The sequence below is a fragment of the Aythya ferina genome, assembly GCF_964211825.1.
Source record: "Aythya ferina genome assembly, chromosome: 9".
Lineage (NCBI taxonomy): Eukaryota > Metazoa > Chordata > Aves > Anseriformes > Anatidae > Aythya > Aythya ferina.
The window spans coordinates 22641920-22664208 of record NC_140305.1 but is presented as its reverse complement, the minus strand read 5'-3'; the positions used below and the strand labels follow the sequence as shown (position 1 = coordinate 22664208).

Genomic DNA, 22289 nt, shown 5'->3' with positions numbered 1-22289 from the left:
AAGCAAAAAGTTTGATCTAGGAGTGGGTTTGCTCTTTTATTTATCAAATGCTTGCTTCGGGGATGTTTCAAAATACAGATCTGAGACAGAATAATGTATATATGTTGTTTAACATTGGTTTAAAAACTTTTCTTGATTGCATAAGTTGCATGACTAGTTTTTCCTTTTATTAACAGTTGACTTGATTTTTTTTTCTTTCACATATAGTCTAGGTAATGTTACATCTATATAAATCAATATAATAATGACATTATATATGTATATTGTTATTTAACCATTGCTCTCTAGGGCATAGTTATGACAGTCATATTTTACAAAGAATTTCTAGAGACTGTTATAATAATTACAATCTGTTCTGTAGTAAAACCCTGCAAATCAGCATTTTCTTGGCATTTCAAGGGTAGTAATGGTGTTGTATGGGTAAATAAGTAGCAGAATCTCTGACTAACGTGATCCTGTAAGCACTGCAGGAAATAACACATGCAGCATATGCAACTAAAACACTGAACAAATGAATAATGTTTATACTTCCATTATTACAAAGACTTTTTCAAGTCATCTAGCATGAGAGCCACCCCTGAATTTATGCCTGTAAATGTCAAAATATTAATATGCACTGGTGTCATTTGGAAGCCTGTCAAATGTACGTTTTGTACTGTCTTGAATTATTTTGTATGTATATTAAGTAGGCATCAAATTGTGCTTAAATCAAAGATAAATGATTGCTGGTTTGGATGTCTTTTTCTGAGAACTGCCCAAAAATGAGGATGAAATTGGAAATTGTATGCAATCATGTTTCCCCAAGAAACAATGATCTAAACATTAAAATATATAAATCTTCTTTTACATGATATCTAGCCAGAATGAACTCTCTAAATATTCCTTCTAGCGAAATTTTTTTATAAATCAGATGCAATTTATGCTAACATCGATGTGATGAACAACATCTCAAAGATTTCTTCCTAAATAATTTTCACCCACAATTTTTTCAGAGAACCCAAACACACAGAGGACATGATACAAATAATCTTAGCATTGTTTGCCCCGTTTTACATCATTATCTTAATCCATCAAGGCATCATATGCTGAGCACTGTGCCCAACGTAGTTTAATTGCAGCCATAACTTGTGCTGACCAGTATAAGATAAAAATATTTTCAGTTCACAATATCATCTGTTAAGGCAAGTGATATAACCTAGAATATACATATATATATATATATATATATATTTTTTTTTTTTTCCTGTTAGTTTTCTGTGTCCAGTATTCTACTCAGCAACTTTGTTTCCTTAATGCATTATAGAAATTTTTCAAAACATACTGGTTCTATCCATACAAATGTAAGAATAACAACTCTGATAAAGTGTCAGAAATACAAATGTCCAGTATGGAGTTATTTGGATGCTTCTTGTACAAGATCCAGAAAATATAAAATGCAAACTATAGAGTAGGTCCTACTCACAACTTTTGGCCACCTAAACAGTATGGACATCAAGTAGAGAAGATATGTTAGGACATCAGCAGGAGAAAGAGAAAGGAAGACTGTAGAGATCGAATAGAGAGGGGTTCAGCAGCTGGAATTTAACGCTCTTCTCTAGGAAATGCTGATTATCAAGTTATATTAAGGAATTGCCTCTTTTACTTGGAAGACAATTTGTCTTGACAAGTCTTTTAAGGAGAGCACGTTAAAAGCACAAGGGAACTGAACTATTGAGAAACGATACTGTACGGGAGTGAATATATGTATTACTTGATATGGTGCCGGCGTGTTCAGCCTTTATTATTATTATTGCAAAGCCTTTTATTTCTCTCTCTGTGGACCATAAGAAATATCCTCAGAATCCTAAGAGAATGGGACTCCAACTTCAGGCATTCAGTAATGAAAGCAATAAGCTATTTGGTTTTGCATTCTGCCACAGTAGCTATGTTTTCTACATCAGTGGCTTATTGCTGCCTATCAATTATATATTTATTTCGTATGTTCATCATAAAATGAAAAGGCTAATGAAAATGTTTGGTATAGATACACAGTTGCTGACCTGATAGGTTGAAAAGCGATGGTTGTCAGCAAAGAGCTATAGTTACTTCCCTTGGGATAATTACGCACATCACACTGACAGGACACTTCTGCTGGTGCTTATGGTTAAATATTGATGTGCTCCCCTTACTTGTCACACCTTCTGGTGATACTCTGCATTGCTCCCAGGTACCTCCTGTACCTTTCAAATATATACACTCCCATTTTCCATTCTCATGGCTTTATTCCTTCGTTAACCAAAATACTTGGCCTTCTCTTCTGGAGAGAACATCCGAAAGATGGAGTATTTTTAGGCCAAGTGTTTTCAAAGCCAGTTCTAGCACACTTGTTGTCTGACAGTCAGCAAATGTCCACAGCCAGAACTCCACACCCTATATACTCCTACTGAATAAAATACAATCGTGTGCACCTCTTTGGTATAACACCGTTTTTTCATTCAAAGACAAAAATCAGAATAATCATGGCAGGTGTGAATCCTTGGATATATACAGGTTCTTTGTTATCAGATTTTGACTCTGCATGGCCTTCTGTGCTCTGGGTTTGTAAAAATTCATGTCTGTAGTTGCGTGAGTCAGTAAATTGTTTATTTTCTCAGTGGAAGTTTGCTCAGGACATTGAGGAGCTATTTCCTCCTAATTAGTTCCCCAGATTCCTCTTCTAAAAAAAATCTTAGGCTTCAAGGAGTCTGTTTGGGGTCATTATTTTCTTGATAAATATACTCACCACCACTCCAGATTTCCCAGAAGGGAGACTGCAGGGTAGAAGAATGTTGTTTTGCACGTTATATTCGATGATTGGTTCAAATTACTCAATTTACCCAGTATTTTCAAAAAACAATCCTAAATCATCAGTCAGCCACATCCTACTTCCAGTGCTGATGCCAGACAGTCATTTTCCCTCAGAGCATCGTTGAACATGAGCTCTCCTCAGCTTGTTTCATACTTTGATGAACCAGATGGCTGCAGGGGCGGGTACTGAGATTTGAGATATTTCATTTGAGATGTGGATAGTTGTTTCCATTGTGGGTACTCTGTTGGAAAGGAGTGGACAAAACTGATTTTACCTGTGCTAGGCAGAAATTATTGACTTTTAAAATTTACCATCGTATTTTCCTAAACCACTCTGAGAAGTCGTCAGATTGTATGCTAAGGCAAGGTGCCTTATCTCGTCTAGTCTTTGAATGGCATCTCACAACTGCACCTCCGATAATGCAGAAAGAGGATGTCATTTGTATAGCACCTGTTAATGAGACAAGCAACGTTGTTTTGGTCTTTCGATCAATAAACGATTCCTCAAGAGTAAAAGTATATCCTTCATTTTAGACTCAAAGTTGAGTTCCATCCCGTGTAAAAATGTTCATTTTCACCTGTCACAAAACCTTTCGTGTGGTGTATCTTGTGATTATTACATTGTGCTCGTTCTTTGATAATTACTCACCTTTACGATTCAGCGTTATCAAGCACAGCTTCACATTTTCATTTATTCTCTAGGTGCTGAACTCAATCTAACAGAGATTTAGGCTGCTTGAAACACTGGGTTTAGGTTCGCACAGCCTAAACCCCACCTAAATCCCAGCGTTTCCTTTTGGCCTTCAGAGACACTGAGACAGCTGGGTAGACTGGGCACTGCAAGCTAAGTAGAATTACAGATATGCAACACTGGACTGTAGCAGATATATTCAGATGCTTATACAGACACAATCTTATTCACATCCATGCTAGCCTTACAGCAAAATATTTACAAAACAACAGCTGTCAACTGTTGTGCAACTGATTGCACAGCAGTAGTGTCCATCACATGGTCCCATCAGCCAGGGCTGTTTAACCCATAGACAGTTGTGGAAAGAGGAAAATACTGCCTTCAGATAATTCCCCCATTAACAATGGCAAGTGCAACATTCATCTTGCAAGCCAGCACCTCTTTGCCCCTCTTTAATTGACATCATTTTGAAAAGATAATATTCCTAGCATTGGGGAAATGTTTTGGATTATTTAAGTGGAAAATTATTTGGCTGAAGCCTGATTAAAACCTGAAAATATAGCAGAAACAAACTTTTCTACTGATTGAAAATACTCCTTTTTTACTCCTATGATTATGAAAAAAACCTTACAGATACTTCTTGCATTTGCCATCGTATGATTTCTTGCCAAGTCTCTGAGCTGCGTGTATGCAACACAATCCCTACAGCATTGTAAACTCTGAAAACAGTTGTGAACAAAGAAAACGAGAAGCTGAGGTGTGTGCAATTTCTGCATATTACTTAGTATTGAATTGCACCCATAATACAACACTAGAAACAAACTGAAGCAGCAGCAGAGGCCAGCTCGAGCGTGCAGGAAATGCAGCCACGCTGCCTGCACCCTCTACTGGCTGCTGCGCAGACCACAAATAGCTTTCACTGATTTTTTCTTAGCTGCAGGAGAAATCCTGGCATAGTATTTACCAGCAAAAATCAAATAGCATCATTATTAAAAAATCATAGGAATTTTGAGCCTCCTATTTGCCTGGAGCAGGAAAGGAAGTGAAAGGTGTGAGGAACAGAAAACTCATGCAGTCTTTAGTCTTGGCAGAAAAACTATTTGTAGACAACCACTGCACTCACTTTCTACAACAAGAGAATGCCAAACTTTGCCACAGAGAGAGAGATTAAGTGGCATTGTGCTTATTCTGAATGCCAGAGACACTGTTCATTTAGTTCTGCAAATGCCAGATGTGGAATAAAAACATTGTATTCTGCAACCAAGACCTTCTAGAAATTTGAAGATTAAAATTCAAAGTCATGTCTTTCTGGTTTTGGGATTCCATTTAACCACAGACAGGTGTTATAAAATATTTGTACAGATTTCACTTACAGTTCTTTCTAGCAGGCCTTGTATAAAGGACAACTGAGATTTCAAACTCCATGTAGAGTGCGTATCGTAACATGACCATAGTGTATAGAGGATAATATATGCTCCTGCCTTATGGCATCAATTAGATAATAGGCTCACCACAGTTGTTCTATTCTGCCTTGTCTTTCCTTCTTTGTCTCTCCTTTTCTCTCCCTTTCTCTCTTCTTTCTTTTCCTGCATGTACCTAATGTTCCTGAACATTGCAAAATTATTATTTTAGAGACCCAAATCTTCCTTTTGTAGAACAACAACAACAACAAGAAGGAACATTTGGATAAATTCCATTTTCTCACAACTTCTGTATCTGCTGGTTTTCATGTGGGCAGACTGCTGTTCTGAGCACTCAGCAAGATAACCCTGTATCTCTGCCTACAAGGATGTGAGCAAAGGCTTCCTGAGGTTGTTTTTTCTCTTGTACCATACAGAGGTATCCTCAAATATTGTGCACAGAGTAGTGGTACTGTTTGTCCCTCCAGTTTTCTAGTGGGGTTTGGCAGCCAGGTACTGCAGATGTGGTATGATCCGGTGTCTGTAAGTGCAGCCAGAGACAAAGCAGTGCATCATCTAGTACGCTCCTGTCACACAGCTAGGAGGAAGACTTTTGCTGTTGTTGGCCTGTTATTAAATCACCAGAAAGACTGGATTTTACAGGAATAATATTAATGGGCTGTAAATAATGGCTTGTTTATACTGCAATGAGATTTTCAGAAATCACAAGTGATTTGGTCTGTCTTCAGTTTACTTTCTCAAAAGTAACTTTATTTTCAAAGGATTAATGTGTTCCCCCCAAGGCCTGCAGTCATCTGGTAAAGATGACATTTCTTCAGGTCCCTCAGGTTAGGACCTCTTTAGGTCGCTTTGCCTTGGAAATTCTTGGCAATTTTTTTTTTTTTTTTTTTTTTTAACTCTGCATTATCTGTATGTTCTTGTCTGCTGCACAGGTCTGTTTAAGACAGCGTGGTTTGTCATTGCCTGGTGAATCAGATCTCCAGACGTCATGAGCTTTAAAACATGCTAAGATAAGCAGGTGAAGGTATTGCTGCTTGTACAGTGGTATTTTTATATTGATACTATCTCCTGGCTTCCTCATCACTACTGAAGCTGATTAATGCCTGCAGAATATCGGGAGCTTTCTTTTTCAGAGTATTTCACTCTTGGCTCATTATTTCCTAACGCTTATTATAGCAGCGTTTCATAAACCTGTGGCGTCGACTGCTCGGCAGAAGCAGCAGGCCCCACGGCTCTCTCTGGTGCCTGGCCTCTCTCAGAGGCCCTGTGAGTGCCGCTGCAGCACGGAGCCGCCGCTGCACCTGCGACGACTGCGCCTGTCGGTGCCAAGCAGCTGGGGCTGGCAGGGACGGCAGCACCCGGGCCCGGCTGCCCTGCACAGGCAGCTCCTTGCCAGAGCAGCCCGCGGCCCTCCCGCTCCTCCCTGCCTCTGAGCTTCCTTCCTCCTCCTTCTCCTATGAGTGAGGAGGTGGCCTCTGCCCTGGCGACTGAAAATTCAGAATGGTTTAAATGGAGTTGAAGTAGGAAAAGTAAAATAGCTTGGCTCAAGGTCTCCACGTGGTCACTGATAAAGCCCCTGGACACCAGCCCTGTACCCAAACCCAAGGCCTCGCTGCCTTCTTTCGACTGCAGCTCACATTTTGGTTGACAGAGGTTTACAGCTCTTTAGGAGTGTTTTTGAACTGCGTCTCTTTTCAGTTGTGAGGAATTAACTGGGACTGCATGGGTTTTAATTAATGCATGGTGTTATCTGCTGCATCTGAAAGGAAATTTTAAGAAATATCTTCGCAATGTCGGGCTCTCTTGGCCAGGAGCCATAATGACAGCCAGGCTAATTATATCGGTCACTGAGTTATCAGTGCAATCGTAACTGGAGGCAAACAGACTCCAATCAAGTCAAGAGAAACTGGAAGTAAAATAATGATATATTTCACAATCATCTTATTACTGACTGATTTAAATAAGGACCTAAAATGCTTTATCAGTGCTGAGAGAGTGTCAAGGTTTCAGCATCTTAATTCAAAAATCTTGAAGCTTTCCCTGTTTATGGAAACTGGCTGGTGGAAAACTAAAAGATGTTCTTCATTAAAAGCATGCAGAAAAACAATTTACTATTTTTACTTGCAAATGCTAACAATCCAGCCTACATTTTTATTTTTCTGCTCAGGTCAGGTATCAGGAAACAATCACAATTCTCTGATAAGGTTCCTCTAACTTCCATTTAATTACACCAGAGATGAAGCTGGCTCGTAGTTCTCTGTCCTTTTCTCACTGGGTCAAAAAGAGCACAAGCTACCTGTAAACTGACGTAGTGCACCACCTTCTTTGGACAACATTCCCATATGCTTTAAAATTCAGCCTGTCAGAAGTAGCATACTGTCGTAGTACCCTTTTCAACTATAGCTTTAAGCTAATTTAATTAAAAAACTAGCAATAGATTGGCTTTCACATAGTGTAAACAGAAAACTCTTTTCATAAATGCGTTTTGTAATTAAAAAAAATAGTCTAGCCCCATGTTTTTCTATATTTGGTCACTGCTGTCTTCAAAGAATAGCTGAAATTTTGGAAAGGGATGGAGCCATAAAACTCTTCTGGGCTAAAAGTATTCACAGCCATATAAACAAGGAAATGGATTTTATAATTAATTCAGAATTCCCTGGCAAGCACACTAGTGTAACATGTTGTAATCTACTGATGAAGTTCCAGTAAGAGCACTGGCAGTGGCTTTCTGTATCAGCATCAGTCCTTCACCAGCACCTGAAAGAACCTGAGCTTCTGAATGTCAGAGCATCCGTGGGCGGACCATGCCTGTCCGAGCGTCTGGTCGAGGCAGTGCAGCGTTCAGAGGTCAGTCTGCAGGAAGAGGTCTTGTGTGGCCCTCATGTCCCACGTCCCTCCCCTTCCCCTGCCCTCAGGAGTTGTGTTGTAGGAGCTTGCTGCTCCGAAGGAAACTGACGGTGAGTTGTTGAGGCTGAATGGGCATCTGACACCTTCGAGCCAAGCTTTTAATCCAGGAGGATTCAACTTCACAGAATGCTTTGCCATCTATCAGACTCTTGGTCATGGCTGTTAATTAAATGTAGATGCAAAATAAATCTACAGTGCAGGGATACAACATAACCAATTAAATATTCCAGTACAAGGTGCTAATGATAAAAAGTGAATGTCACGGAGGACAACCTGTATGATGTCCGAATACAAATCCCACCAGATGACACAATGTACGATTCCCATCACGGGCCGGGAGGAAGGGAACCACTGACCCTGACCACTGAAGTCAGGCACGGCGGCAGTGGTAAGGACAGATGGGATGTGACAACAGGCTCGGGGACTTTTCTGGAGGTGAGAGAAGGGATTTGAAGTTGAAACACTTAGACTATGTGCATCTTGTTTTCCCAACTCTTGGTACATGAAAGCCTGGCCGTTCCTAAGTGACTGAGTTTTTTGGATACAAGGAAAGTATCACAATTTTTAAATGTGGTTGTTTTTATTAAAGAACAACATTAAATAAAACAAGTAAGGACGAGTGCTTGAAGTGACAGAGGGACTGTCAGTCCCCTGTATCTTTGTGAAGAGTCTCAAATGGCTGCGCCGTGAGGAGGGACTGAGTCTTTAAGGGACTCTGTTCTTGGCAAGGTTAAACCAAATGAATAGCAATAACTAAGCAGCTGTGGCTGACTAAAGCAGCTTATAGACAGGCATTATAATTTCATTAAAGGTTTGGCGACTGGGGGCAATCTAGAGAATGTAAATGGACAGGTGAGTAATCTTAAGTAAGTTTCAGGAAATCAAAGAAGATATTTAATGAAGTTACTTGCAAGAAACAATTTAATGAGCCATCCTGAGACAAGCAAATTAATGAATAATTAGAATGTTCTATATGTAAACAATACTACCTTTTCTACCTATTAATAAGGTTAGTATTTTTTTTCCTGGGAAATATATCCTGAACAAATCTATATTTACAAGAAAAAGATAATACTATCCCAAGTTGTATGTTTCAATAGCTCATGAAATTTCTGTCAAAGAAAAAAACTTACCAGTAATACTTCAGATGAGTACTTTATATACCTCAGATACATACTTTAGCTTGGTTTTGCTCGTTGGTATCTTCTTTTTTCTTTTTAGTGTTTCATTATTATGTTTTGCTCTTTTTTTTTTTAAGTTAGGTGTTTGGATGAGGGTTGTATGAAGGGCTTCAGGTTCTCAAAACTGAGAGAAAGGAGCAGAGAATGGATGGAGCAGAGAGTTAAATTTTAGAGTATTACAGGACACTGGAATGTGCATTTTCCATGGATTCTTGGTCCAGCCCTATGCCCCTTCCTAGACCTGAAACCAAATCTTGCCCCCACGATTCGGTTTTCCCCTTTTCCCAGCAATATTTGGGATGGGAGGTGATCTGCTGTGCTGCTGAGGTCCTTGGAGGGAAGAAGTGAGGAGAAGCACTCAACGGGAGGAGCAGAGTAGAGTGAAAGGTGGTGGGAAGTTAGTTATATTGATCCCACCACTGGGGATAGGACAGAGCAAAAGTAATGCCATGTGTGAACTGGTATCACACACAAACTGCTGTGAGAGGGAATTGGAGGAAACCTTAACCTGCTGAGCAACAACTTGGTGTCATTTCTGCATGAGTTAAGGTGGGTTAGGGTCAGTGGGAGGCTTGACTGCCAAAGGTGGGATTGTAGTCAATTGGATGGGAGTTATGTCCCCCCAAAAAAACTATGGTAGAGGGACAAAAGGGTAGAGTTTCCCATGTAGTTAGTAGGGGACAATAACCTTACATGATTCTTGGAGCAGTCTGACGATGGCTCGGGGAACCTGAGGAGGCTTCATAGGTCCGCCCTGAAGAATTGAGAGGAAAACTGGACAGCTGGATTCCACTGGCTCATCAAATGAAAACAAGGGTGTATGTAGTTTATATCCTCATTATTTCTTACATTTCAGTGAAAAAAAAAAAACACCACCTGAAGATAAATTTACTCCAGGCTCTTATGCAGGTGAAGAATGGCAGAATAGCTCACCTGGTATCGCCCTAGTTGGTGATGGTTTCAGGTTGTAGCCACTGTCTGTAGCTGGTGGCAAGTGACTGATATTCATATGCACATTTTCTTTCTGGTTTTGAAACCTTTTTTTCCCCTAGTGTTCCCTTGAGAATAGCATAACAATGTGCATAGGATTGCTCTGTCAGCAAAGACTATGCCTTTCCCCCCTTTATCTGAGAGCCATTTGCTTTCAGCTGCAGTCAGAGAGTTAAATTTCAGAGCACCGAAGGATGCTGGACTTTGACAATTAATCATGGACTATTACAATTATTGATACTTACCAGGTGAAAAATGTGCCCAGGACAGAATTATTCCAGTACACAGAAATGTCACAGGATGAACTGCTGCCGTGTGCTGTCATTCCTGCCATGGACATTTAGATATAGATCCTCAGTGGGACCCGGAGACGTAAATAGCTTGGTGTGGCTGGGACTGGCCTGTGCCCCACTGGGACGTGCTCTCAGGTGAGGGGTGTGAAAACCCAGCAAGTCTTTGGGCACCCTCAGGCCTCGCCTGGGGCTTGGATACAGGAGTGGGTGTGCTGTGCTTGATTAGCGTCAATATTTTAAAGCGAGGTGGATGTCAACACAACAAAATACAGGTTTTTAGCACAACGTGAAGGGGAGTCTCTCTGCAAATAACAGGAGATGCTAATGAGCTCTCTCCAAGAGGCTTAACTCAGGATGCTTATAATCTTTTAGTGTGTGGTTGTGTCTGTTCTTAAAAAATGAATAGACCTTTCAGAATTCAAAGGACTATTTGCCTTTCCCTTCTGATCTGGCCCTCCTTTCTCCCACATACTCTGCCTTGCCAACTTTCCCTCCGTGCCGTGATCCTAGAAGACGCGCAGGCCAGGATCGGGGCTGCTTCCCTCAATTCAAAAATAAAAATGAAGCGTCGAGAAACGCTTCAAAAATACCCCAAATCGAGAAACAGCGTGCAAAAGCCCAAAACTCGCGTGGTTTGTGTGTGGCGACAGCCGGAGAGGCAGCAACCGCTGCTGCCGGCCGCCTGCCCCCGGCGCTGCGCGGGGCGCAACTCGCTGCACGCTGCACCGCGGGGGCGCAGCGCCTGGGATTTGGGGGGGGGTTGGGGGCGCACGGCTGCGGCTCCCTGCCAGCAGCAGCGTGAGGTTGCGGGGAGCCCCCCGCATCGGGCTCCCCCTCTCCCGAGCTCAGGCTGCTGCGCTCCGGCCGCTCCGACCCCGGGGGGAGCCGGGGCGGTGCGGGGCGGTGCGGAGCGGTGCGGAGCGCGGGGGCCGGGGCTGCCCGCGCTGTTCGCCGCGCCGCCGCTGGGGGTATCTTTGTACCATTTTTCATCCAGCAGCAATTCGGAGTGGAAACGTGGAATAGGGGGAGAAGAAAAAAAAAAAAAAAAAAAAAGGAAAAAAAAAAAAAAAGAGCAGATTTCTCGGCGGTTTCGGCGAGCCGCGCATCCATCCAGGAGCCAAAAAAGATTAACCCAAAAGCTTGCCCCCCCTATCCCCATCACCAGCACCCCCTCCCCTCCGCACGCACACTCACACCCCGTTCCCACCGCACTCACACTCACGCTCACACTCACACTCACCCACCACCCTCGGGGCACCGGCGCGGCTCGGAGCCCAGCCGGCGGCCAGCAAGCGGATGGGATTCGCCTGGAGGGCAATTTCGGACCGGGGGCGAGCTGTTGGATTAGTCGGATTATCTGCCTGCTTGCAGCCGGGGAGAAGTAGCGTTTGAGCGTTTCTCTTGCTTCGCCTGATGGTCGGATTTAAATGGAGGTGGCTCGGCACGGATGAGGCTCCATTCCGGATGGGGATTTCCAGCCCCGAGCCGAGGAAAGGGGAGAAAAATACCTAAAAATCCAGCTCGTTGCGAAGTGGCCGGGGCACGATTGGGAAACCTCCGGCACCCGGCGGCTCGCAGAGAGCCGGGGGAGGCGAAGCTGAATTACAGTTTTCAGCTGCGATTGCAGAAAGCGGCCGTGAACTGGTAAATACTTTGATGCTGCCGGCTGCGGGGCGAGCCCGAGCCGGGATAGGGCTGGGATGGGGCCGGGATGGGGCTGGGGGGGGGTGCGGAGCCCCCGAGCAAGGCTGCGGTGCTGAGCCCGGGGGCGCTCAGCAGTGCGGGTGTGTGTGCATGTCCGGTGCCTTGTTTTTGTTTTTTTTTTTTTTTTTTTCCTTTTAAAATTTTATTTCTAATTTTTAATTTTTGGGGGGTGCAAGAGATGCTGGCAGGGCGATTTGCAGCCGCCCGTGCCCCACAGCAGCCGCCCCCCCCCCGAACTTTTCCTGCGAGGGGCGAGCCCGGGGCTCCGGGGGGGCCCTGCCCGCCGCCGCCGTCCCCTCGCTCGGGGGCTGAGCGCTGGAGCCCCCCCGCCCCTTCCCCGCCGCCGCGCTGGCCTCGTCTCCCCTGGCTGAAGGAAAATCAATTTTCAGCAGGCTTAATTAAAATTAATCAGTCAAATTACTTAATATTAATTGACTTATAATTAAAGCCAGAAAGTTACCTTGGAATCAGCAGAAAGGATGCTATCTCGGAGCATCCTAAGGATGCGTGCGGTTCCAGATCAATCGCATTAAAATAATTGTTGAAATAAACCAAAACAGAGCCTCGTCTCAGCGTTGCGTTCCTGCTGCTGCAGGTGCCACAGCCTGGACAAGCCATTTTCTTCCGCAAATTTGCCGACCTTTTTAAGGAATATCATTTTAGTTTGACACTGCTTTTGCTTTCTGGAAGGCCAGCTTGGTTTAGCTTTAACTACTGTGGCATTAAAATCCACTAGGAAAAAATGGAAATATATCTTACACATGCTATAAATATCAAAGAGAATGTTTTTAGCACATTTAGATGTTCTGTGAATTTGAAATGAAGCATTTTATTATTATTATTATTATTTCCCAGCAGAAGTGTAAGAAATTGTTTTAGGAAATATTTTTTCTACTACTGGCTTCCACTGTGGCAATATTTGCATTTGTCCAGAACCTTAGACCTTAGCAGGACCAGGCTGTACTGGTAAATTCACAGAGATAGTTCATATCTGAAAACATGTATTTGCAATAACGCTCAAAATAACTTTTTCAGGCTCCCTAAATTCCTAGGTTATTTTTCCAGTTTGCTTGTTTTTACGGTAGGAGCATTTCCAATGCATCTACAGATTATCACTGCTGAAAGAGCAACACTCTGAGCTTTGGGAACTTCTTTACTTTTTCTCTGGGCTGGCTTAATTGAAGTAAAGGATACTTATGAAATTGCACGCGCTGTATTACAGGCACAGACAAATGAAAGACCTTTGTATGATATAAAAGAACATTTTAAAGTAGAGCCCATTACTCAGGGCCCTGTTTTTCAGAGGTACTGATTCCCATTGACTGCACTGAGACTTGTGTGGGTTCAACAGCTGTAAGACGCAGCCCACTTTTGCATCTTTGAAATTGGATTTGCAGATGGGGAGCCAAATGCTAAGTAGCCATGTTTGGAAATACTGTTTGGGTGTTTTTTTTTTTTTTTTTTCCCCTTCCCATCCTTCCTTCCTTCCTTTATTTATTTATTTATTTCCCTCCCCTTGTGCATGAGGCAGGGTTAAAGAAGGCTACTTCTTAGTTACTTTTGATAAATGACACCAGTTTTCTTTGACTACAGCTACAGACTGCAGCAGTGTAGCAAAAGCAGCTTTGCAGTAAATGATTAGGGTGTCCTTAGGTACATATGAAAAATCTCATTTATTCTGTATCCTTCATGTGAATCATATGCAGACTGCAGGAAGAAAAATGAGGCTGGGGATAATCATACTAAGTGTACTGGGAAGCAGGATTTGGCTGAACACCTCTGTGTTGTGATTAACTGAAGTAGCAATGAAGCCATCAGAGGATGTTCAGGCTGTTTAAGGCAGGGAGTTTTGTAGAAGTGAGCAGGAGGGCTGTCATCCTGCTACTGCTTTGGTTATCATACCCCTTTTCTATGGTAGGGTAAGAAGATAATATCCTAGCTGTTGATACTTAAACATCCTTAACAAAGTGGGTTTCCTCTGGATTATTTGGCTGGAGGTGGAGCAGTCTGCTGAGGAGGGTTATTTAAAGACTGGGACAGAGCTGTAGGCAGATAAATTGATTTGCAAATGAACGGAGGATTTGAACATGGTAATGGTGGTAGTTTTATTTTTTTATCAGTTTGCATATTTAATATCCACTGGCATACACACAAGCACAAACCACTCTAATTGTTCAAACGGAGTCTGGGGAAAAGAGAAGAAAGCAGAGGCTTAGATATGGTCTCAGTTTGTAATGGATTGGCATGCCTTTCTTTATTAAAAGCAAATACACATTCCTTTCTAATAGAGACGTGGAGCTGTATTACAGATCCTTGGCTAGCTTTGAATTATTTGTTTGCTGTCATATTTATTATGTTTTTTTAATCACATGAAAAAGAAACTGTTTAAAAATTAAATAGTTTAAAAGAAGGGCAAAAAGAGACAGACGTTCTTTGAAAGCAAATAGTGAAAAGACAATATTTTGCCAGAGATTCAGGAGAAACCTTTGGGTATTTCTCTTAATAAAAGATGGGCAGTATTCAATCTGATCCAGTAAACAACGTAATTTCTGGTTAGTCCCAGATACCCATCCTTGGTAAGTATAATAGGTAATGACAAAAAATAGATCCTGACTGATGAATAAATGCTGTTATAAAAACATATTTCCATTACAGTAGTCCTGTTTCTGAGCTCTGCCTTAGGAAAGACTGGATGCATTCAGAGGGGGATGCCTCTGCTTGTTGCAGAAGAGTTTATGTGGAACTGGGAGCGGACATAGGGGATACCAAAGAAAAAGAAGCTGATGTGAAAACTTCATCAAGTATTGCATATTGAAACACATCCTGTAGTTTTAATGACAAATGACATTACATTCCCCAGAATGACTATTGAATTACAGAACTACAAGGAGAAATCATGTTGACTTCTTGGTGACTCAGCTGCATGTTTCCACCTGCCTCTGAAGACCCCACGTTTTCCAACAGACTTTGTTTTCATAATTATGAATCACCAGTTAATGATGTGCCGTGTATTATCCAAGGATAAAAAGTGACTAGTTGGCTACTTAGTACAATGTTGAAGGTTTCCTGCACACCTACTCTAACATGCCACTCTTCAGACAAAAAGAAAAAAAAGCTGGTGGTGTAAAGGGACACCATCTGTGTGAAACCACAGGACACGGCACTTGCTGTAAATATCCTTTTGGTAATCAGTCCATGTAAAGTCCTGGCCTGCATACCTCGGTGTAAAATGTTTTTTTCCACTGCTATGGGCAAATGAAAGATGAGGCCATTAAAAGAAAAGCAATTGGAGCTCCCTTACCCCCGTTTGTGGAATTCTTCTGTTTAGTTCTTGTAACATTTTCTGCATAATCAGTTTTAGTGCTGCCTTTGGGTAGTCTGTTACTTTCCATTGATGCTTGGTTAGGTCTTCTGCACCATTATAAAGGAGAATCTAATACTTTGAAATTAGTAACACGTGCTTGTAAAAGCATAAAAATGATCAAGGACTGTTTAAAATATTATATTTCAAGTGACTCATATCCCTTTACCAAGCAGAGAACTTAAATGGCAATGTAAAAATATATTGTCTGCAGCTACTCAATCACATCCTGCCCAGAGATTCCATTAATCCACTTGTTGAACTGGTTCTGGGAATTTAATGAGGGGAATACAGTTATGGTGTATTTTGTATTTTAATTCCATCTCCTCTGAAGCTTTCTGCTTCAATACCTGAACTTCAAATCATTCTTTGACTCTCCCCTTCCCAACACTATCAACCAGTTTCAAAAAAAATGTAGTATCTATATAATACCAGTAGTTTTATATAGATACATGGCGTTAGAAATATTTATGAGGAGGGATTGACTATTTCTTTCAGAGAAACCCTACTGTATAAATACAGTGAATGTTTTGGCATCTTCGGACCTGTGTAAAACAGGCGTCATGGGGTGGAGCTTTTCTTTCTTCAGACCAATAACTCAAGCCCTGAAATAGTCACCATGCAGCCCCGCTGCTGGGTTAGGAAGCACTTCTGTCACTGGAGTCATGGTCAACATGACCAGGACGTGACCACAGGAGACCTGAGACTAGGTCCCATAACTTAAAGAAGCGTCTTTCTCACAGATGGTAGTAGAAAACGAAACCAGGACAAGGAGTTGAATAATGGGAGCTACACATGAAGTCAGATGGAAAGAGTAAATCTTTGCAGACATTTAATGGTGTTATATTCTAAGCTTTTGGGAAATTTTATTTGAAATTTTTTTACAACAGTAAATATAGTCTGTGCTATATCCTATTTCTATTTCATGTGAGAGAAAAATTCCCCGTCTATAGCACAACACTTTACTGCTACCATTACTGCAGACTTTATAGATCAGAGATGTGTCAGCATGTTAGCTTTAGCTGTAATGCTTTTTTTGTGTGAAACCTTATGGGCCTTGCAGCCACTTTCTCATACTGACACTCATAAAACGTTCAAGTTCTCATATTTATTATTTAATTTGCTTCCTATATAGAGCAACAGAGCACTTCAATACGTGAATGTGAAGCCAAAAATGACAGGCAGGCATGAATGGGACTAATGAGTTTTAATAATGCACATATTAGAAACTGCTAAAGGAAGTTTAATTAAGAAAAACAAGTTAAGCATGAAATTCATTTTGGAACAAATGCAAGTAAAGTCACAGATGTACAGAATGCTACATCACAGGAAATGCATTCTCAAGTTGATGGATCCCTACAATGCCAATATTGCAGTCTAAATGTAGTGTGCACTCTACAGTTCTGTAAGCATGGTAACACCATTCAAGAGCACTTTCAAACTTGAGTTAGAGATGACGGGTTTGCGATTAACAAATTATATTTATACCTCTGTGGTTTTTATAATGAGCTGGAATTTGATCTCGATTACACTGATGGAATTGAGACCAGGATCTGATCGAGTAAGATAAACATTTGCTCTTTTTTTTTCTGCCAAAGGAAGTTTTTTAATTTTTATTTCTTTTAATTCATCATATTGAAGAGCTAGCTATTGATTCAACTCTACAAGTGCTTTGTATGCTTTGGAAGTGTTATATGGCATCCAAATAGAAGAACAATTCATAGAGAAATCTGAACTCATTCAAGCATCTTTGTTTTCACAGTTATCTGTTCAGAAATGGTATTAACTGTACTTTAGCTTTTTTTTTTTTTTTTTTTTTTTTTTTTTAAATCATGAATTCCTAATGCCTCAGTATAGCAAAATAAAAAGTGGCATCTTTCTTCTGAATTTGGTATGAAAGCTTGCCTTAGGTGATGAGCTTGCATTAAAGATAGCATTATCATTGGTATTATAATTGTGTTAAAGGTAGTTAACAAAATCCAACTTATGTTTCTCATATGATTAACCTTGGTGAACCAAGGGTTGGCCATAAATATAGGTCCCATAGTGAACTTTGTTACTCATCTTGGAACTTAATTTTTCACCTGCAAGAGACAGAAAAAACACACCTGGTTTAGGGACTTTTGTGTGAGTTCTGGTATACTCTGTTGGAATGATCAGATGGGAAGTGTGTGAATGTTTTATAAAGTGTTAATCAAAGAAAGCTAAATTAACTTGGCTTTATACAGCGTGCAGATTTCAGTATTGAAAATCTTAGATGGGAAACATCCGGAATATTTTTTTTCTCCAGCGTGACCTATGACTAGCATGAGTTCAGTTCAGTTTCTAGAGTAGGTCAAAAAATCTTCATGTCCTGAAGCACACTACTGTCATCAACACAATAGCCATCTGATCATTTAGCTGAATAGCTGTAGTGCTCAAAAGTGAGTATAAATGTGGTCCATTTAAGAGTTAACCATAAGCTGCTAAAAAGAATAAAGGTTCACTTCAGTGCCCATTATATTCCAAGCCAGTGCATCTGTCATTTTTAATTTAAATCTGTATTACTTAGCTGTCTAAAACTTTACACGTAAGTGACAGAGTTACCCATTCTTTCTGTTATGGGTAAAATCACCATTTCGTTACCTACTTACTGTGCAAAATGTCAGACAGTTACAGTCCACATTAAAAAATTGTGGCCAGCTTCTGGTAATATAAACAATTACTTCAGCTAAGAAGTAGAACTATTTTAAGAAAATGATTTATTGATATGAGTAAATGGAAGATAATAAGACTTAAGTGACCCTCTTCTTCTCATAGGTTTAATTTGTCTGATTCAAAAACAGCTTAATAGAAAATTATGATCAGAAGCCTTCCTATTTTGGCAAACTAAGTTGCAGAAATTATTTAAAGAGATCTTTTGATCATGAAAATACTAATTAATAATGAGTTAGCATTAGTGAATATTCCTGCTAATGGGGAAGAACAAAAATATAGTGAAGCTGAAAAATACATGACAATTTAAATGGGTCTTATATCATCAACTCAGTTTAATTCAACTTTTCATTAATTTGTGCTTCACTGTGTTGAATAATGTATTTATATATATACACTTATATTTTTTACTAATTTGGTTGGAAGGTTTTGTGTACAAAATGTAAAGTTAAATAGAGGCAAATGTGAGAATCACATTGAGGAATCAGAGCCTCTGATCTGTGAGCGATATATTTGCACAGCTTGAGGCGTTTGGAAATCCTTACTACTGGGTTGTTTGTGGACCTGTGTAGCATAACACTTGTAATCTCATACTAATGTGGGGTGGGCCTGTGACCCCATCAGAATAATGTCTTATTTGTACCTTTGTTGGCAATCTCAGCAAAGGCTGTGCATTTCAATAGGTTTGGATTTGTGGCTGCTTTCTGAAGCTAACCAGATCTGTGTCTTTCCAAGGTCTGTGCAATTCAGGGTTGCAGTCTCCTCTATTATTACTGCATACACCTGCTTTTTAAAACACAAATAGTTCATCTTCTGAACTAAACACATATAAATCTCTTCACCAAGCATTAATGGAAGTACCTATGAGCACGGTCTGTTTATAAATCTTTACTGATACAAGAGAAAAAATATACCATGTTTGATACAACTCTTCCCTTTGCTAACTTGAAATAGGAGAGAAGAGAGAGAAAATTCCATGATGCATCTCTTGAGGATTTGGCTGATTGTGTTGACAATTGGTCTGTCACACCGATCTGGTGTTCACACTGGGTTGGAGTTGTCCCTTTAATGGCTCTGTTTCGATGGCCATGTTGCTGTGTGGGATCATAGCCTATTTTAGAACACAGATTTCCTTTTAGAGATGTGAAACATCTTTGGGCTCTTAGTCCTAAGTAAAGACTGTTGTCAGGAAAAACGGATGCAAATGTAGTTAGTTGGTCCTGCAAAAATGTATTTGTGTTTCGAGATGAAGCGGCATTGTGTGGTGTTCAAAACTCTTACAATCACTTTCTGTGAATATTTGTGCAATTGGGACTTACTAGCAAAATGGAAGTGGAAAGTAATTTTTAAGCATGAATATCAAATCATGGAGTACATCTTCAGCTAAAAGAAAACAGCCTGTGCTGTAAAGATATCATAATAATGTCTGGCATATGGCCAGAAGCCTTGGGTCCCACCGAAGGTTTTATTAATCCGTTGGAGCTATTGGCAGGTGGTGCAGTTCAAGATATCCCTTAAGATTTGAAGCTCTGTGCATGAGTAACAAAGAGGAGCTTGGCTGCTGCAGTTAGCAGCAGATGCGACCTGTTGTGGGATGCCCTGTGTCATTGGAAATGCAAAGGTGCTCTGAAGTTATCTTGGACTGTTCGCTCCCCGGCATACTAAATGCTGCTCTAAAGTATTTCAGCATCTGAGCTATAAAGTAATTCAAATTTAGAAGGGAAGATAATAAAATAATGGATGACAGAAAAAAACTTCTGTATAGCATAGACTGTTCCAAAGACCGTGAAAGACTTTATCAAATACCTTTTACAGTAGAATTCATTTGTGTTACCACAGGGAACAATTGTGATCCTCACATCTAGACAATAATAAAATCTGAAAATGCTTCTCCTCCTCCTCAGATCCAGTTTTCTGATGCCGAAGCTTTATACCCTGGCCCAAATTGATCATCATTACTCTTTAGTTTATTCTACTGCCCATCTCCCTGATCATTCCTCCTCCTGTTTATTGCTTCTGCCTCCACCAATTCCTGATCAGCCATTTGAAGTCCAGATACCAGGGGAAAGTCCTATATACGTGTAGATCATCTGCTGGAGGACTAAGGAAAATTTTGTCCAACCATCGTTGCCCATCAATGCTGGGCAACTAAGACATGCTCCAGTCTGGCATCCCTGCTTTGCCTTTCCACCTAGTGCTGGATGTAAAATTTTGGCATGAAAGTCTCAAAAGATTTGAGTAATCTCAGGCTCCCGATCTGCGTGAGTTTGTGTTTATAATGTAGCGTCAGGGCAGCCAGCAACAAGCTCGAATGTCTGACCTCTCTGAGTCTCAGCAATAAACTGTTACTTAATCATTGAGAAAGAAAAGCTTGTGGGGAAAAACACAAGCCTAGAATTCAAGTTACAAACACAATGCAGATCTGTTGATTCCAGCTCTGCAAGTGCTTAACGTGATACTGCCCTGTATAGCCTATACATCTATTTGCTGAAGCTAGCTACTGCCCAAGAGTTAATTAATCGGGATAGCCAAACATTTTAATCTTACCAGTTTAGTCTCATTTCTGTCTTATAGCAAACTTGCTTCATGTAAGGCAAAACAGAATTTTCAATCACAGCAGAAATGTTCACCTGCAACAGCGAAACAGACTATAGACAAGCTCAAAACTATAGTCCAGCTCTATAATTTGCTTTGAATTTACATAAGTAATAATTTTACTTTGGAATAAGTTAAAGGAAGAAGTGTTGCCCCAGTCTTGCAGTCTGAAATATGTCTCTGTTCTGATTAACTCCAGGTATTTCCAACATTGTTGTTAAAACTTACCACTTTAGGTACCAAAAGTGTCTTACAAAGTTCTACTTGATTTGAAAACAGATCTAAGACTTTGAGGGTGATAGTGCTAGATGAATTTGTAGCATTTTGGTCATTTTCCACATTCAGCCATGGAAAACTCAGCAGCCTGAAATGAAGGATAATACTGGGTGCAGCTAAGTTGAATTCAGTTTCTCCTCAGCCCTTCCCCAGAGCATGCCATTTAGCAGCAGAGCTGCGGAGATTCAGTTCCTACTATTTGCAAATGGAGAGAGCTCAGAGTTTTAGAAAGAGCAGAGAGACAGAAATAAAAAATACATAGTTTTTAAGACATAACAGAAAAGATCTAAATGTATGGAGGTTTGGAACATGACTGAGGAATAGGCTTCCATCTACCCACGACCTACTATTCCATGACTGCACATCAGCTCAGAACAGCAAAGTTGTACTAGCTGCCTTCTGCTCCAGCACATGTCTACGTCCCCTGTCTTTACTATTTCTCAAGTGATATCCTACTACCTGCAAAATTTGAAATCCAACAAAACAACAATCTTCTGAGAGGTAATTGTCTTGATGCCAGTCTCTGTGCAAGTTTATTGAACAAAATGTAAACACGTACATTAACTTTGGGGAATTATTTTCTGCAGCTAAATTGGTGTGCTTCCAGCAAACACTGAAAATTTGAAGCTGGAGAGTGAAGGATATAAGCCTGTTTGTTAATGCGGTTTCACAGTGAAGGTGTTAGAATTAGCAGAGAAAGAAAGGGAGAGAGAAAATTGTGGAAAAGCTTCATCTATCTCCTTATTGCCTCCTGAGATAGATTGTTCAGAGCTAAAGGAACACTAGACATGAACCAAATCTCCTGCTGTCCTATATAGCTTTTACAATCTCCTTTTTAATAACCCAAACTGCAGGGTAGTCTGACTATTAGACAAGCCGTTCCTTTGAATTCTCTCTACAATGTGTATAGACATGATAAAAAAACAATTCTCATTAAAGCTGCCAATGCTATTCAAAAGCAGGTGGTTTAAAATGTTTCCTATGCAAAGCAAAACACATTTCTTGTGTTTTACACACTGCTTAATAGGGAGCGTAAAATTACACTGCTATGTTGTGTATCACACTGCATTTTAAATAATAGAATATTGTAAATCGTGTTAGAAATATGTTTAACATGAATATGGAAGATATAATGATATGCACCGAGCAATTTTCAGAAGTGCTGGAACACTGCCTTGTGTGACAACCTCTGAGCTAACATAGTTGAAAATAGAATCTGGAATTTGAGATTATGCAGTCCCTGATCCTAACTGATTATTTTTCTAGGGTACTGTTCAGTTGGCACGCGGGTGGGTATATGGATTTCCACTGTCCTATGGGAATGTTTATTGTTTATATTGTAAATTAAGG

The 22289-nt window shown here is 40.6% G+C and overlaps 1 protein-coding gene and 1 long non-coding RNA gene across 9 annotated transcripts in view; one reads left to right on the top strand and one right to left on the bottom strand.

The window, feature by feature from the left end:
- The window catches only part of NLGN1 (neuroligin 1), a 423737-nt gene that overhangs the window by 105937 nt on the left and 295511 nt on the right, over positions 1 to 22289 (top strand). For 6 of the 8 annotated variants that reach the window (XM_084528879.1, XM_084528878.1, XM_084528877.1 and 3 more), the window contains exon 1: positions 11393 to 11953. The exons of the other annotated variants lie outside the window; for them this stretch is intronic. The gene's annotated coding sequence lies outside the window, so the exon portion shown is untranslated. Of the gene's footprint in view, positions 1 to 11392; positions 11954 to 22289 lie in introns of those variants that run through there. 8 annotated transcript variants of the gene reach the window in all.
- Positions 6846 to 11688, bottom strand: LOC311441162. Its single transcript, XR_014695835.1, has 5 exons — positions 11550 to 11688; positions 10262 to 10611; positions 9720 to 9822; positions 8979 to 9150; positions 6846 to 8004 (listed from the first exon to the last, which is right to left on the bottom strand). It is a non-coding gene; the product is annotated as an uncharacterized lncRNA (long non-coding RNA).